This window comes from Sciurus vulgaris (genome assembly GCF_902686455.1).
Source record: "Sciurus vulgaris genome assembly, chromosome: 11".
Taxonomy (NCBI): Eukaryota; Metazoa; Chordata; class Mammalia; order Rodentia; family Sciuridae; genus Sciurus; species Sciurus vulgaris.
The window spans coordinates 25,487,496-25,502,559 of NC_136472.1; the positions used below are offsets into that span (position 1 = coordinate 25,487,496).

Consider the following 15,064-nt stretch of genomic DNA (forward strand, 5'->3'; position numbering starts at 1 on the left):
CACTTAAGTTTGTAAAATTAAAGCGTTGGTACAGGAAGTGGATAGTCAGGCTGTAATTGGTAGTTGTCCTGAATGTATGCAAAAATTTTTAAAAATTAAGTCAGAGATCAAATTATATCCTCAAGAATTATGCATCCATCTGGAAAAGTAAAAGACTCATAGTTAAAAGGTGATTCCTCAGTCAGACTAAGATTTCTGTCTTCAAAAATATGAGTCTTAATGAGTTAACCGACACTCTGTAGCTGGAAGTTCACCTTATTTGATCAGCATGACACAGGTAGGTACTGTTCAGATACATGTTGCTAGAATTAATAAATAAAAGATTATGCCAAGAACCTTTCTACAAGATTTATCAATTTAGATGTTGTTATAACTGCTCTGGTCTCTGAAATTAGCAATTACTACTTAGAATTGGTGGAAATAAAATGGTTGAAAAGTACAGAATGTAGTTTAAATGCATCCAAATGTTCCATATATCTGAAAAGAGTCAATAAACACACATTTAAAAATGTATCAGGTGCTCAGTCTACTCTTTCCAGTAAGCCTACCCAAGCAAACGTTGACTTGTCCAGTAGGTAATCTGAATATTCTATCAAAATGTGCTTCAATTTTATGAAGGAAATTGCTTTAATACTATGGAAGAAAATCATTTGCAAAATTATCAGACAATCTGGTGATAAATACCTAGCAAAGGAAGACAGAAATGCTTACTTTATGACTTTTCAGGTCAATGTTCCTGAAAAAGAGATAAAATGATAAAGAAATTGGGGAAAAAATTGGTTAAAAATAATTATGGATATCTGAGGATTAGTGAAAAGCTTTGAGCAGATGAACATGAAAATTTAAGAGATGAATTTGGATAGTTGGCTGTATCACAGTCATCCAGGGTCACATAGACCAATGTAGAGACAATGGATTGATTTATTGATCATGAGATCAGAATCTCTCATTGGAGTTCTCAGTCAAGGAGTGAGATGATCTGATTAAGAGTTAAAATGCTAAGTTGGGCTGATTCAGCAAAACAGTTTCTTGGAGGCCAAAATGAAAGTTGGTAGACCTGTCAGGGGGCTACAGCAGTGGACCAGGGATGTGATATATATATGGAGGAGGATCTGATTTGCAAAACATTAATAGGGAGAGTGAACAGGATTTATTGAATAAACAAATAAGTAACATGAGAGGAATAAAAGATTCAAGGGTATTGTCAGAATTTGGTCTGAATGGTTACATGAAAAGAGGAAACATTGGTTAGATAAAGAAAACATAAGAAGTGAAAGATTTATTGTAGAAAAATTAAAAATCTAATTTTGAAATTACTAAATGGATATCATTTGGAGGTGTCAATTAAATGGTTAAGGGAGACACGGTATTGAAGATAGACAATTCCAGGGTGCTTTAAGCATTTACAGGTTAGGAAAAGAAAGAATATCCAAGTAAAGATGGTAAAAAGAGGTTTAAGTGAATTGGTATGACATCTGAGACTATGTGATAATTATTGGTCACACATAGTACCACATAAAATATTGTGGTTTTATCGTGTTCCTTTCTCCCCAGTCCCACCTCATATTAATGTTGAGGTCCCCATCTCTACAGAATGTGACTTGATTTGGTGATGGAGTCTTTCCAGAACTCCTCAAATGAAACTAAAGGCTAGCCCTGTCCAATGTGACTGGTGATCTTTCAGAATGGGAAATCTGGATACAGGATGATCAACACATGAATACAGTTGATCACCAGCAAAACCAAGGACAGGAACCTAGAACAGCCCCTTGCCTCACAGTCTTCTGAGGGAATCAACACTGTCCACACCTTTATTTTGAATTAGTATGCAAAACTCCAGGACAACAAATTTCTGTTGTTCAAACCACTCAGTATATGCTACTAACGTTAGAGCAGCTCTAGCAAACAAATACAGCTTTGCTAATGGGAAGCGGTCTTGGAATGCTGCTGTAATAAATATCCAAGCATGTGGAAGTAGCTCTGAGATTGAGTAGTGGGGTAGCTACTGCGAGAATTTTGGGATCATGATAGAAAAAGCCTAAGTTTCCTTGAAGTAACTATAGATAAAAATACAAACATTGAAAGGTGATTCTGGTGAGGGCTCAGAAAGGAAAGAGGAGAGCTGTAGAGAAGTCATTCTTGTATCAGAAATCACAAACATGGTGAGCACAATGTGCCTAGATATATGAATGCTAAGATGTTTGTGACCAATTGTACAATGGATGTGTATTGGTGTATTGGAAAGTGGAGGAAGGGCAATCAATCACTCTTAGCAACTAAAACAGTGACTTTGTGTCTATGATTATACAATAGTAATTTATTTTACTCGCTCTCATTATGCAGATTGCAGATTACACCTGAGACTCTTGCAGCATCTACCCATTGACTTAATACATGTGCATCTTTTCATGGAATTCCTTTTCATTCATATTGTTATATCACTTCTCACTTAAACTCATCATTAAGTATGGCTTCTTCTGGGAAGCCTTTCCCAGATTCCAGGAGGCTTAACAATTCCACCTCTGTGGAACCATAATATAGCATGAGTGAACATGTTTATAACGATTCTTATTAAATTTGTCTTTAACTGCATGAATTCATCATTATGTATCAAATCATGTAGATCAGAGAATCCTACATTATTCAATTTGGTAAATCAGATATCTATAGCAGGAAGATGGATGCAAATAGATGCTTCTTACATATATTTTAGACAATGAATGGATAAAGATCAAGATTATAATACTTCTAAGGATGCTTCCATTGCTTTGTAGGTAAACTTCCTTAATATCTGGAATAAGCATCAATAAAAGAATAGATGGAACACAGAAGCAATACAACTTACTTTGTCCTCTTGGGCCTCACACAGAATCCAAAGGAGCAGAAAGTACTTTTTGTTATGTTCTTGCTCGTCTACATCCTAACCATGGTGGGAAATCTGCTCATTGTTATGACCATAACCTTCAGCAAGACCCTGGGCTCACCAATGTACTTCTTTCTTGCTAGCTTATCATTTATGGATGCCATTTATTCATCAGTTTTCTCTCCCAAGTTGATTTCTGATTTGTTCTTTGGGGAAAATACTATATCCTTCAAGCTTTGCATGACTCAGCTCTTTACAGAACACTTTTTTGGTGGATCAGAGGTCTTTCTTCTGTTGGCAATGGCTTATGACCGCTATGTGGCCATCTGTAAGCCTTTGCATTATTTAATTATTATGAGGCCATGGGTGTGTGTTGTGCTGCTGGTAGTGTCCTGGGTTGGAGGCTTTCTGCACTCTGTAATTCAACTAAGCACCATTTACGGGCTCCCATTCTGTGGCCCCAATGTCATTGATCATTTCCTGTGTGACATGTACCCCTTATTGCAACTCGTCTGTACTGACACCTATGTCATTGGCCTCTTGGTGATGGCCAATGGGGGACTCATCTGCACAACTGTGTTTCTGCTCTTACTCTTGTCTTATGTGGTCGTCTTTCACTCCCTGAAGAACCTGAGTCAGGAAGGGAGGCGGAAGGCCCTCTCCACCTGTGGCTCCCACATCACTGTGGTTGTCCTCTTCTTCGTTCCCTGTATTTTCATGTATGCAAGACCAGCTAAGACTCTCCCCATTGACAAGTCATTGAGTGTGTTTTACACTGTCATAACCCCCATGCTGAACCCCTTCATCTACACTCTGAGAAACTCAGAGATGACAGACGCTATGAGGAAACTCTGGGGAGGAAAAATCACATCAGGTAGGAAATGAATGAGTTGCCGACTATGGGGAGAGTCATTTCAGTATAAATCTGTATCCTTAGAGCATATAAGTTTTCTAAAAACTAACATTAAATTCCCTTTTCTTCAAAAGCATTTCTGGTAAGTATAATTAAAGAACAAAACATGTGTTTGTGCTATGAATTGAGTTCCCTGCTATAATGTGAGCTCTGTAATGTTTTGTTTATCACTGGACCACTGTAATGCACATATAGTAGGGAGTCCGTAAATAAGATGCAATAAATTAATGAATGAAATTTTTGAGACACTGCAATGGTTTAATTTCTGTATTAATTTTATTTCTTGCTTTGTCACTCCTTGTCTTACATTTAGATTTTTTATTCTTTTAGTTATAGTAGTTAAGTATAAAAATGCTATATAAACTCTCATTTTATTTGAAAGCAGTCAAGTCACATGTGTAAATTTTATAGAATAATTTTTCTTCTAAAATAAAAAGGGAAAATGTAATAGATGATGATTTTAAAAGTAAACCAACACAGTATGTTAAAACTGTAGAATAAATCTACCTATCCCAGGGTCTCTCAGTGCAACTCTCAAATGCATGCACCATGCTGTGTCTCTAAGATTCTTCAAGAAATCTTATCCTTTGTGACAATGAAGGCAAACTGGGAGGACGTTATGCTACATGGTGTAGGCCAGACTTAGAAAGACAAATACCGCCCCCTGCCATGTATATGTGGAATCAAAAAGAGACCCCAAGCAGAGAGCAGAATGGGAGCTGTCATGGGCAGGAGGGAGAAGAACTGAGATGCTTGTTAAAGAGTACAAAGTGCTATTCGGTAGGATAAATGATTTCTGGTGTCTAATGTATAGTGTGGTAACTATCATCCATAGCCCCGCATTGCCCTTAGCACTTGACGTGAAGGTAGATTTTTAGTGTTCTCACCACAAAAAAATTCATGAAAAAGTTTGCACCATGAGTGTCAATGATGTGTTAATTAGCTTTATTTTGGTGCTATTTCACAATGTATTCATATATCAAAATATCATGTTGTACACCATAAGTATGTATGATTCCTATTTGTCAACTATATATATTATATATGTGTGTGTGTGTGTGTGTGTGTCTGTGTGTCTGTGTCTGTGTGTCAGTAGATTTGTTTTAAGCAAGCAGAACACAGATTTATTGAAAAGGAAAGAGTATAACACTCCCTAAAGTACAATGGAGGATGCTGAGATACATTTGGGGGAAAAAAAATACTATTACTGCTAAAAATATGACTACCCATCAATGCAATTTACCATTTCTTTGTAGTTATTTTTACCTATAAAGTCTATTCCAGAAAGATCCCCACTTTACTTAGGTTGTCTGTTTCTCTTTGCAGTTATGCCATAAGCTTTATGAAGAGCGTGCTCATTTGGAGGTGGTTTTCCAGTTTAGGAATGGCTTCTTTTTCTCTGTCTCTATACTAAATGACATTAGTATACTTATTAGTATACTTTCAATGATTTTGGCAGTTCTTGCTGTCAGTATTCTAACACTGTTAATTTCTTTTTCTTGTTGAGTTGGTTTGGCTGCTATATCCAGTATAATATGAAATAATGGTGATGACAACTAAAATTATCTTAATTTCTATTTTATTGTTTTTTGTTAAAATAGAGAGGTGCATGATATCTCAAAGTACCTTCTTAGCAAGTTATGTATGTGGTTACGCAATTTTATCTTTATATGTATTAATATAATCAATTATATCATAGAATTTCAGTGTAGTAAATCATCTGTTTGTTAACTATGCTACTGTAGTGTTATATGACTTTCTTGTATAAATGGATTCTTGTGATTTTTAAAAATGATTTCTATATTGATTTTATTAGTAAAAATAATAGAGGTTTATATCTGTGAAACATTTTTTTTGCATTTTATATACTAAACTGTAGCCAATCACCTTTTTCAAAGTTTTTTTAGTTGTAGATGGACACAATACCTTTATTTTATTTATTTATTTTTATGTGGTGCTGAGGATCAAACCCAGTGCCTCACACATGCTAGGCAAGTGCTCTACCACTGAGCTAGCACTCCAGCCCCCAATCACCTTTTAATAAGTTCATCTCCAATTTTTTTTATTCCTTTCATACTTTATGTTAGCACATTTGATTAGTTGACATGATACATTTTTTACTCTTAAATTTTTATTGGTCTATTTTCTGTTTAGAACTTAAGTGTCCTGATAGATCCTTAGCACATATGATGGTTCTGGACACAAGAAATAATTGTTGATTAAATGCCTTATAGAACGAATTAGTTTTACTCTTCAAAATGTTTCATTTTCCGACACAATTTAAAAAGCATTGGATAATATTTCTTGGAAGGTTTATAAGTAAAATAAAGTACATAGACTCAAGCAGTTGTTCCAATTGTGGTGAAAAGCTGTGTTCACAAAAAGAATTACAAAAGAAAGTTCATAGCAGATTTTTCATCATAGATAAATCCTGGAAACAACCCAAATGTTTCCCCAAAGTACATGGATAAACAATTTGTCTAATATTCACATAGTGGAATATTACTCAGCAGTAAAAATAAATGAAATCTTCTCAAATTAAAAAAAAATCAAGTACAGATTTATTAAGTCAGTATCATTTTTTTCAGGACTTGTGGATTACTGTGGGATGTTTTGTTTTGTTTTGTTTTGTTTTGTTTTGGTACAGGGGATTGAATTTAGGGGAACTCAACCACTAAACCACAGCCCCAGTCCTATTTTGTTTTTTATTTAGAGACAGGGTCTCACTGAGTTGCTTAGTGCCTCGCTTTTGCTGAGAAGCTGTCTTTGAACTCAATCCTCCTGCCTCAGCGTCCCACGCCTGGTTACTGTGGTTTTTGAAAGGGATTTCTATACTGGTTTTTCTTAGTAAAAATAGTAGAGATTTATATATGTGCAACCTTTTTGGTGGAACTTAGGAATCCTTTACAAAGTCATGATCTTGAGAGAGCATCCATGCCAGAAACCAAATTTGAGACCTGTGACCTGTGCTCACCTGTGGTAGATACAGTCAGTGGGTGGATATGACAAGTCCTTCAGACCTGTTTGCATAAATGGAACAAACAGTATCTTTCAAGTCTTTTACTTTTTGCTGTATTTTTAGTTCAACACACACACACACACACACACACACACACACACACACACACACATGTATTTGTGTAAAAATTTTTTAAGTTTGACTGAAATTCCTGGATACCATTTGCCCCGTGTTTCCCAGGTATTCACATTTTTCTACACTTGGCTTTTCTTTTTAGTTTTCTCCCTTTGTGAATTTGTGTATATGAATATATGTATATTATTATAGAGATATGCAAATGTAATTTTCACCTACCCATTTTCTCATATACGTGTATGAACTTATTGCTATTATATTCTGAAAGGTTCAGAATAAGTTGTAAATGTGATTACCTTTCAGTCTTAAAACTTCTAAGCATTTCCAAAAAGCAAAAAATTTTATTAATGACAGCGGCACTATGATCAAAGTTAAAAAAAAAAAAACTGAAAAACTACTGTCATATAATCTAATTTCCTTACTGTTATATCACCAATTACTCCAATAATGCCTTCTTTGTAGGAAAAGAGATTCCAAGGTCACACATTGCATTTTCCTGTCCTACATTCAGCATGGCTTCATTTCATATGAAAGTATTCCTGCGTCTTTCTTCCTATTTTCTAACATCTGTTATTTTGTTGAAGATATTATCGATTCCTATTTGTGTTTGTTCACTGTTTCTTTATGTTTAGATTCAGTTTATGCCTTTGGCTGGAATAGCTTGCAAGGGACCCAGAATCCTTAGATACCTTACCAGGAGTCACTTGCAGCTGAGAGATCCATTAGGTGCAATGTTATGTTTGGGTTTTTGGTTATGGTGGTGTCCCTTGTAATGGTATCCTCATTGTAACACTCAGAGTTACTGCTTATAATACCTTGGGGGACAACTCATATCTAAAAAATAAAATTTGTATTTCTCTTAATATTGTGCAGTAAGAAAGAAACTTCGCTTGAGGAATGAGAGGTGAAAAAAGAAGTTTTAAGTTCCTTGCCAGTAGCCATAGAATAGTTGTAGAAGAAAAATCTCAAACATAGGATTCTTTTTGGACTCACCAGCATATTTTCCACAGCACTTCAAAATCTGGAGATTTAGGTTATTTCTACTCTTTATTCTTTCACTTCCCTTTTCTCTATGTCAGGGAAAGGAACTAACATTAGCAGCTCTTCTATCACTAGTCAGCTACTATTGTTTTCATGTGCACTCTCCTTTACTGGGGTATCACCTAGGGAGTGAAATAAACATGCTTGAACAAGGAAACGGAGCATCTGAAATGTATGTTTGACCAGGATGCCTTATAAGTCAAACAAAGAAATAATTTTGCCCGTGGTGTAGTTTCCATCTTTCAGGCTAGGAGGAGGCTTAACAACAGATGTAGATGAAGTCAACATTATGACAACAGTAATAATTCAAAATAAAGGGGTCCTGGAGCTGGTGTGTTGAGAGAGAGGTAATGGGAGCAATGAAGCGACTAGCCTCAACTAGGAGGCTCAGTCAGGGTGAGCACAGATGCTATTAAATACGCAGGCACATGAGGAATTCATTGGCTCAGGAGCTGGGCATCATCAGAATTTCTTCATCTTGAAGGAGGGGGAACAATCACCATTTTCTACCTCTCACGAACTGCTATTCTGACCTAGAGCATTATAGTTTATGTTTGTTTTTCCACTTCATTATGATGTCATATATGAATTATATTTTTAAAATTAAGATACAAAATCAAATGTAATAGACTCCTGTGCTATTTTTCTTGACCAAAAAAAATAAAAAGATTATGAATTTGATAGTATTCTCCCATTCCTTTCTTTTTAAAAACAGCACCTGTCTTTGCAAACATAAGTATCTGCACACATGCACACATAGAGACAAGGTAATATTGGTGTTTAGTGGTTTCTGTTTCCCTAAAAGCTGACATACTAGATACCTCAATATTCAACTCACCTTTTCACTCAATATTAAGTTCTTCAGACAAATCTTTATTGGTAGAAGGAGATTCAGCTTCTCTCTGTTAACTGGTGTACATTCATCCATCATATCTGCCATATTTTATTGAAGCCTTCTCTACTTGATTGATTCTGTGTTTTATTACAAAGGATTCCATTATGAATATTTTGTTTCCATGGGTACATTCATGAGTTTCTCTTAATGAACAACTGAAAGTGAACCAAATGGTTTGTTTTTTAGCTTGAATAAATGCCACAGAGTAGCTTTCCATGGTGACCATGTCACCAGCAGTGTGAGAGAGTCTGCCCCTTCTCATTTAGCAACATTGATAATGTCAGGTATTTAGTCTTTGCCACGCTAATATGTAATGATGGAATTTCCTGGTTATGATAATTTGCCATTTTCCTGATTTCTACTGAGCTAGTCATCTTTTAAAATGTTAATATCAACTGTAAATTTCTTCTTCATACATTTCCCTGTTAATCTATTGATTGTTTAACTGTTCTTCTTACTTGTAGAAGTGATTTTTGCATTCTGCTTTTTAGGCAGTTATATAGATTACAAATATATCCTCCCAAGAAGTGACTGCTCTTTTAACTTTCTATGATGTCTTATTATTCAAAAGCAGTTTGTTTATTAAATAGCCTCAATTATTGATCCATTTATATCTCATTCACAAAGCATTTTATAAACTACATCACAAATATATTCTCAAATATTGTCTTCTGACAATTTTTATAAGGAATTTTTGAGTTTAGGGTTTTTATTCTGGAATTTATTTTCATAGTTCTGTAAAGTAAGAACCTAATTTTATTTTAAGTCCCTCAAAGAACTCCACATTTGCTTACATGACTGAGTCCAAATTCCCACTTCAGTGTATTTCTATATAAAGGGAATTCAAGGTCTAACTTGTACCTAGATATCATCAATTACCCTTGCTAAAGGTGACAAAGTAAAAGAAGACAATATCTTGCCTAAAAGTTCTGCATGTTTCTTTTTGGAGGGGGGGGATGGGGTACGAGGGATTGAACTCAGGTGCACACGACCACTGAGCCACAGTCTCAGCACTATTTTGTATTTTATTTAGAGACAGGTTTCACTGAATTGCTTAGGTCTCACTTTTGCTGAGGCTGACTTTAATTCTCCTGCCTGAGTCTCCCAAGCACCTGGGATTACAGGCATGTGCCTCCATGCTGGGCCTGCAACTGTTTTTTCATAAACACAGAAACTTAAGGATAAAGCAAGAGCTATTTCATTTTTTAAATTTTTTTATTTGTTCTAATTAGTTATACATGACAGTAGAATGCACTTATAACTTCTCATTCTTCTGGTCGTACATGATATAGAATCACATTGGCCATGTAGTCATATATGTATATAGGGTAATAATGTCCTATTCATTCTACTATCCTTCCTATTCCTATACCCCCTCCCCTCCCTTTACTCCCCTCTACCTAAAGTAACTCTATTCTTCCCTAGCCCCTCCCCCTTATTGTGAATTAGGACCCACATATCTGAGAGAACATTCTTCGGTCTTTGGTTCTTTGGGATTGGCTTATTTTGCTTAGCATGATATTCTCCAGCTCAATCCATTTGCTTGCAAATGCCACCATCTCATTCTTCTTTAAGGTTGAGTAATATTCCATTGTATATATATATATATATATATATATATATACCACATTTTCTTCATCCGTTCATATGCTGAAAGACACCTAGGTTGGTTCCACAGTTTATTGTGAGTTGAGATGCTAAAAACATGGATATGACTGTGTCACTGTAGTTTGCTGATTTTAAGTCCTTTAGGTATAAACCAAGAGTTGGAGAACTAGGTCAAATGGTGGTTCCTTTCACGTTTTCTGAAGAAACTTCCATACTAGTTGCACTAATCATTCCATAATAGTTGCACTAATTTGAAGTCCCACCAGCAATGTATGAATGTACCTTTTTCCCCACATCCTCACCAACAATTATTGCTGCTTGTGTTCTTGATAATTGTCATTCTGACTGGAGTGAGATAAAATCTTAGAGTAGTTTTGATTTGCATTTCTCTAATTGCTAGAGATGTTGAACATTTTTTCATATATTTGTTGATCAATTTTATTTCTTCTTCTGTGAAGTGTCTGTTCAGTTCCTTATCCCATTTATTCATTGGGTTATTTGTTTTTTGCTGTTAAGTTTTTTGAGTTCTTTATATATCCTGGAGATTCGTGCATGTGGTAAAGATTTTCTCCATTCCATAGGCTCTCTCTTCACATTTTTGATTGTTTCCTTTGCTGATAAGAAGCTTTTCAGTTTGAATCCATTCCATTTGTTGATTCTCGATTTTACTTCTTGTACTTTAGGAGATTTTTTAAGGAAGTCAGGTACTAAGCAGCCATGTTGACGATTTAGGCCTACTTTTTTCCTCTATTAGGCACAGGGTTTCTGTTCTAGTGCCTAAATCTTTGATCTATTGCTCTGTAGTGTAGTTTAAGGTCTGGTATTGTGATACCACCTGCATCACTCTTCTTGCTAAGGATTGCTTTGGTTACTCTGATTCTCTTATTCTTCCAAATGAATTTCATGATTCCTTTTTCTAGTTCTATGAAGAATGTCATTGGAATTTTAATAGGAATTGCATTAAATCTGTATAGTGCTTTTGGTAGTATGGCTACTTTGACAATATTAATTCTGCCTCTCCAAGAGCATGGGAAATCTTTCCATCTTCTAAGATCTTCTTCAGTTTCTTTCTTTGGTATTCTGTAGTTTTCATTGTAGAGGTCTTTCACCTCTTTTGTTAGATTGATTCCCAAGGATGTTTTTGAGGCTATTGTGAATGGGGTAGTTTTTTGTTTTTTGGGTTTTTTTTTGTTTTGTTTTGTTTTTTGTTTTTTTAATTTCTCTTCCAGTAAATGCATCACTGATGTATAGGAATGTATTTGTATTATGGGTGTTGATATTTTCTTTGTAAATTTCCAAATTTGTTGGCTCTGAGAAACTAATTTTAAATATTACTTCTAATAATGGATTTTTTTCATATTAATGTCCATTTATTATCTTTCTGCTTAGTACAAAAGTGACATAGGTCTAACAGTGTACCTCAGTAGAACACTTGCCCAGGATGTGCAGGTCCCCTGGGTTCAGACTGCACAACAAGTATTTCACCATAGTAAACACAGATTATGTGTTAAACAAAGAATAGAAGTATGGAACCCCCAATCTTAAAGGTAATATTTTGACTGAATAAAACATCATTTTATAATATCATTTGGAAGAAAATGGATAAACTATAGCAAAATATAATTTTGAGCAAAATAAATCAGACTCAGAGAAAAGTACCCTATGTTTTCTCTCATATGTGGAAGTTAGAAGGAAAAAAATCATGGAAGAAAGGGACTCCCTGAAACTAGAAGGGAGACCAGTGAGGGACAGGAAGGGGATCAGGGGAGAAAGGAGAGGAAACTGGGGGAGGTGTTATGGAATGAAAGTGATGAGATGATGTTTTCGAGTACGCATGAACATCCCACAACGAAACCTACCACTCAGTATAATTAATGTGCACAAATAAAAAGATGAAGATGGGCAGGGATGCAGGCAGACCTTGTAAAACCAAGAAAAAGATGGAATAAACACAGGCATGCATTCCATTACACAGCACCAAAGACCCTTGGAGTTCCTTTTCTATGTTTGTATATGAATACACAACCAGTGAAACTCCACATCATGTACAACCACAAGAATGAGATGCTAATTAGAATAATTCATATTCCATACATGTATAATATGTCAAAATACACTCTACTGTTATGTATATCTAAAAAGAAAAAGTGAAAAGATAAAATAACTTTTAAAAAAGAAAAATGAGAGGACATGCCCCTTTGCATTACTCACAAAAACATAAACCATTCTTCTCAAAAAACAATGTATATTTCAACCCAGAGGAGAAAGAAAAGCAGAGGAAAGCAGGCCCTCTATGGAGGGTGAAGAAAGGCTTGGGATAGACATGATAATACCAAGTAAACATCCTGGGAGTTACTGTGTGCCAAAGACTGCATTTAAAACTTCCTGAAGATTGTTCAATGCAGTTTTCACAATAACACTTCGGAACACACATTACTTTTGCCATTTGCCCCCAGCTTTATTAAATATAAAGTTAATGCCTTGAAAAGAGGAATGAATACCTTGGCATAGCTACATGCAGGTAGACCTGGTGGACATTATGCTAAGTGAAACAAGCAAGTCATGTAAAGTACAAAGACTTTCTTATTAAACATGCGAATCTGAAATATCTCCACTTTGACTTTAAAGACAGGCATCAAAGACTTTGTAGAAATCTGACACTTGCTCAAGGCCACGCCTCAGGTTCAGGTTCAGACTCTGGTTGATCTGCCTGCAGAGCCCATCTCTCAAGCAACAGCTACGACTGCTGAAGTCACAAACAGAGACAGGAAGGGACAGAGGCCAGGCCTGGGTGCACATGAGGCTGAAGACATGGATAAGGTATTAAGTTACATCTCACCTCTCCTTATGGCTCACTTAATTACCACACAGACTCAAAGGATATCAACACAGATTCCTCTTTAAAGATGATGCATCAAAATAACTGACTGTGAGCTTCAAAAACAGACAACCTTGATTAATCAATTAACCACATCAAACAACACCAATTTCTTCATTTATAAAGTGTGAATAGTAACAACTTAGGACGTATGAATTTCATAGAGCTATTTTATAATTATGCAAATTCAAGTGAAAAGGTCAAATAAATCATGAAAATCTATGAAGAAGAAGGAATGTACATGATAGAATATGATATGCAATAGTAAAAATAAAAGTCTCCGTTGTTTTATTTGCAGAAATAAAGTCACTTGTATTCCTGACTTACCGCTCACCATCCCCCACAATGTCTTACAGTGTGAAGAGCTTTCTCATGGCAGCTTTTACCCCCTCATTCCTTGGGGTGTAAATGAGTGGATTCAGCATAGGTGTCAGGATCCCATAGAATACTGTCACGTGCTTGTCTATGGACAAAGTGGATGATGGGCACATGTAAATAAATATACAGGGCACAAAGAACAAGGCCACCACCGTGAAGTGGGCCCCACAGGTGGAGAGGGCTTTGCGTCTCCCCTCTGCACTCTGGGACCTCAAGGAGCGCAGGATCACCACGTAGGAGGCAGCCAGCATGAGGAAGTTCAGCAGGCAGATCACACCACTGTTGGCCACCACCAGCAGACCAATGGCACGTGTGTTGGTGCAGGCCAGCTCCAGCAAAGGGTACAAGTCACACACAAAGTGATCAAGCACGTGGGCCCACAGAAGGGCAGCCGAAGGACCAGGAGGAGCTGCACTGAGGAATGCAGGAAGCCCCCCAGCCAAGCCACCCCTACCAGCATGGCACAGAGCTGCCTGGTCATGAGGGTTGTGTAGTGCAGAGGCTTGCAGATGGCCACATAGCGGTCATAGGCCATTGCCGTGAGCAGGATGATCTCAACGCCTCCCAAAAAGTGGGCTCCAAAGAGTGGAGCCATGCAGCCCTCACAGGAGACGGTTGTCCCCTGATACAAGGAGTCGGCGATGAGTTTGGGGGCCAGAGAAGAAAAATAACAGGTGTCAATAAAGGATAGGTCAGCCAGGAAAAAATACATATGAGTAGCCAGGATGGAACTGGAGGCAAGAGTGACCACAATGAGCACGTTGCCACCAACCGTGGCCACATAAATCATCAGGAAGGCCACAAAGAGAGTTCTTTGCACCTCTGGCTTCTCTGAGAGTCCCAGCATGAAGAATTCCGTAATATTGTGAGATGTCCCCATGGAGTCCAAGGACGCTGAGAACACAGGCACAGGACGGCCTGTACCTGTAATATCAAAAAGCACAAGTGAGAGAATTAATTCCAGGGGTGAGATTGTGACAAGCTTCCCTCTGGCAAAGCCATTTCCCTGTCCCCCTTAACCCTCCTCTGTTCCAAAGATCTCATACCAATTGATTCTGGTAACCACAAAATGTGAGCCTGTCTGTTAACGTTAACATTTCCAGGCACCAGATGTTCCAGTCATTAACTGAAAATAATAACTGGATTATTTTAGTAAGTGTTATTACAGCTGAGATTGGATTCAACAGACATCAAGTTTCTGATTGAAACTGGGGTGCATCTCTGACCATTTTCAGCACAAATAAGTTGGCATTTGAGAAAACCATGAATATTCAGGATCTCCTGAAATCCCTGCCTTTGTGGTCTGTACCCTTTGAATTAAAGTGTAGCTAAGCTGTGAGGCAGTGTCTCCCATGGCAACACAAATTGGTGTAAATCAAACTGAAAGAGAATGA

At 36.8% G+C, this 15,064-nt stretch overlaps 2 pseudogenes across 2 annotated transcripts; one reads left to right on the plus strand and one right to left on the minus strand.

Annotated features, from left to right (window-relative positions):
- The first annotated feature begins 2,818 nt into the window (after nucleotides 1–2,818).
- Nucleotides 2,819–3,741, plus strand: LOC306639138 (olfactory receptor 4A47-like; annotated as a pseudogene). Its single transcript has one exon. The product of its transcript is annotated as an olfactory receptor 4A47-like (transcript).
- A 9,901-nt stretch (nucleotides 3,742–13,642) lies between these two features.
- LOC306639169 (olfactory receptor 4C3-like) lies at nucleotides 13,643–14,550 on the minus strand (annotated as a pseudogene). Its single transcript has one exon. The product of its transcript is annotated as an olfactory receptor 4C3-like (transcript).
- Nucleotides 14,551–15,064: the final 514 nt, after the last annotated feature.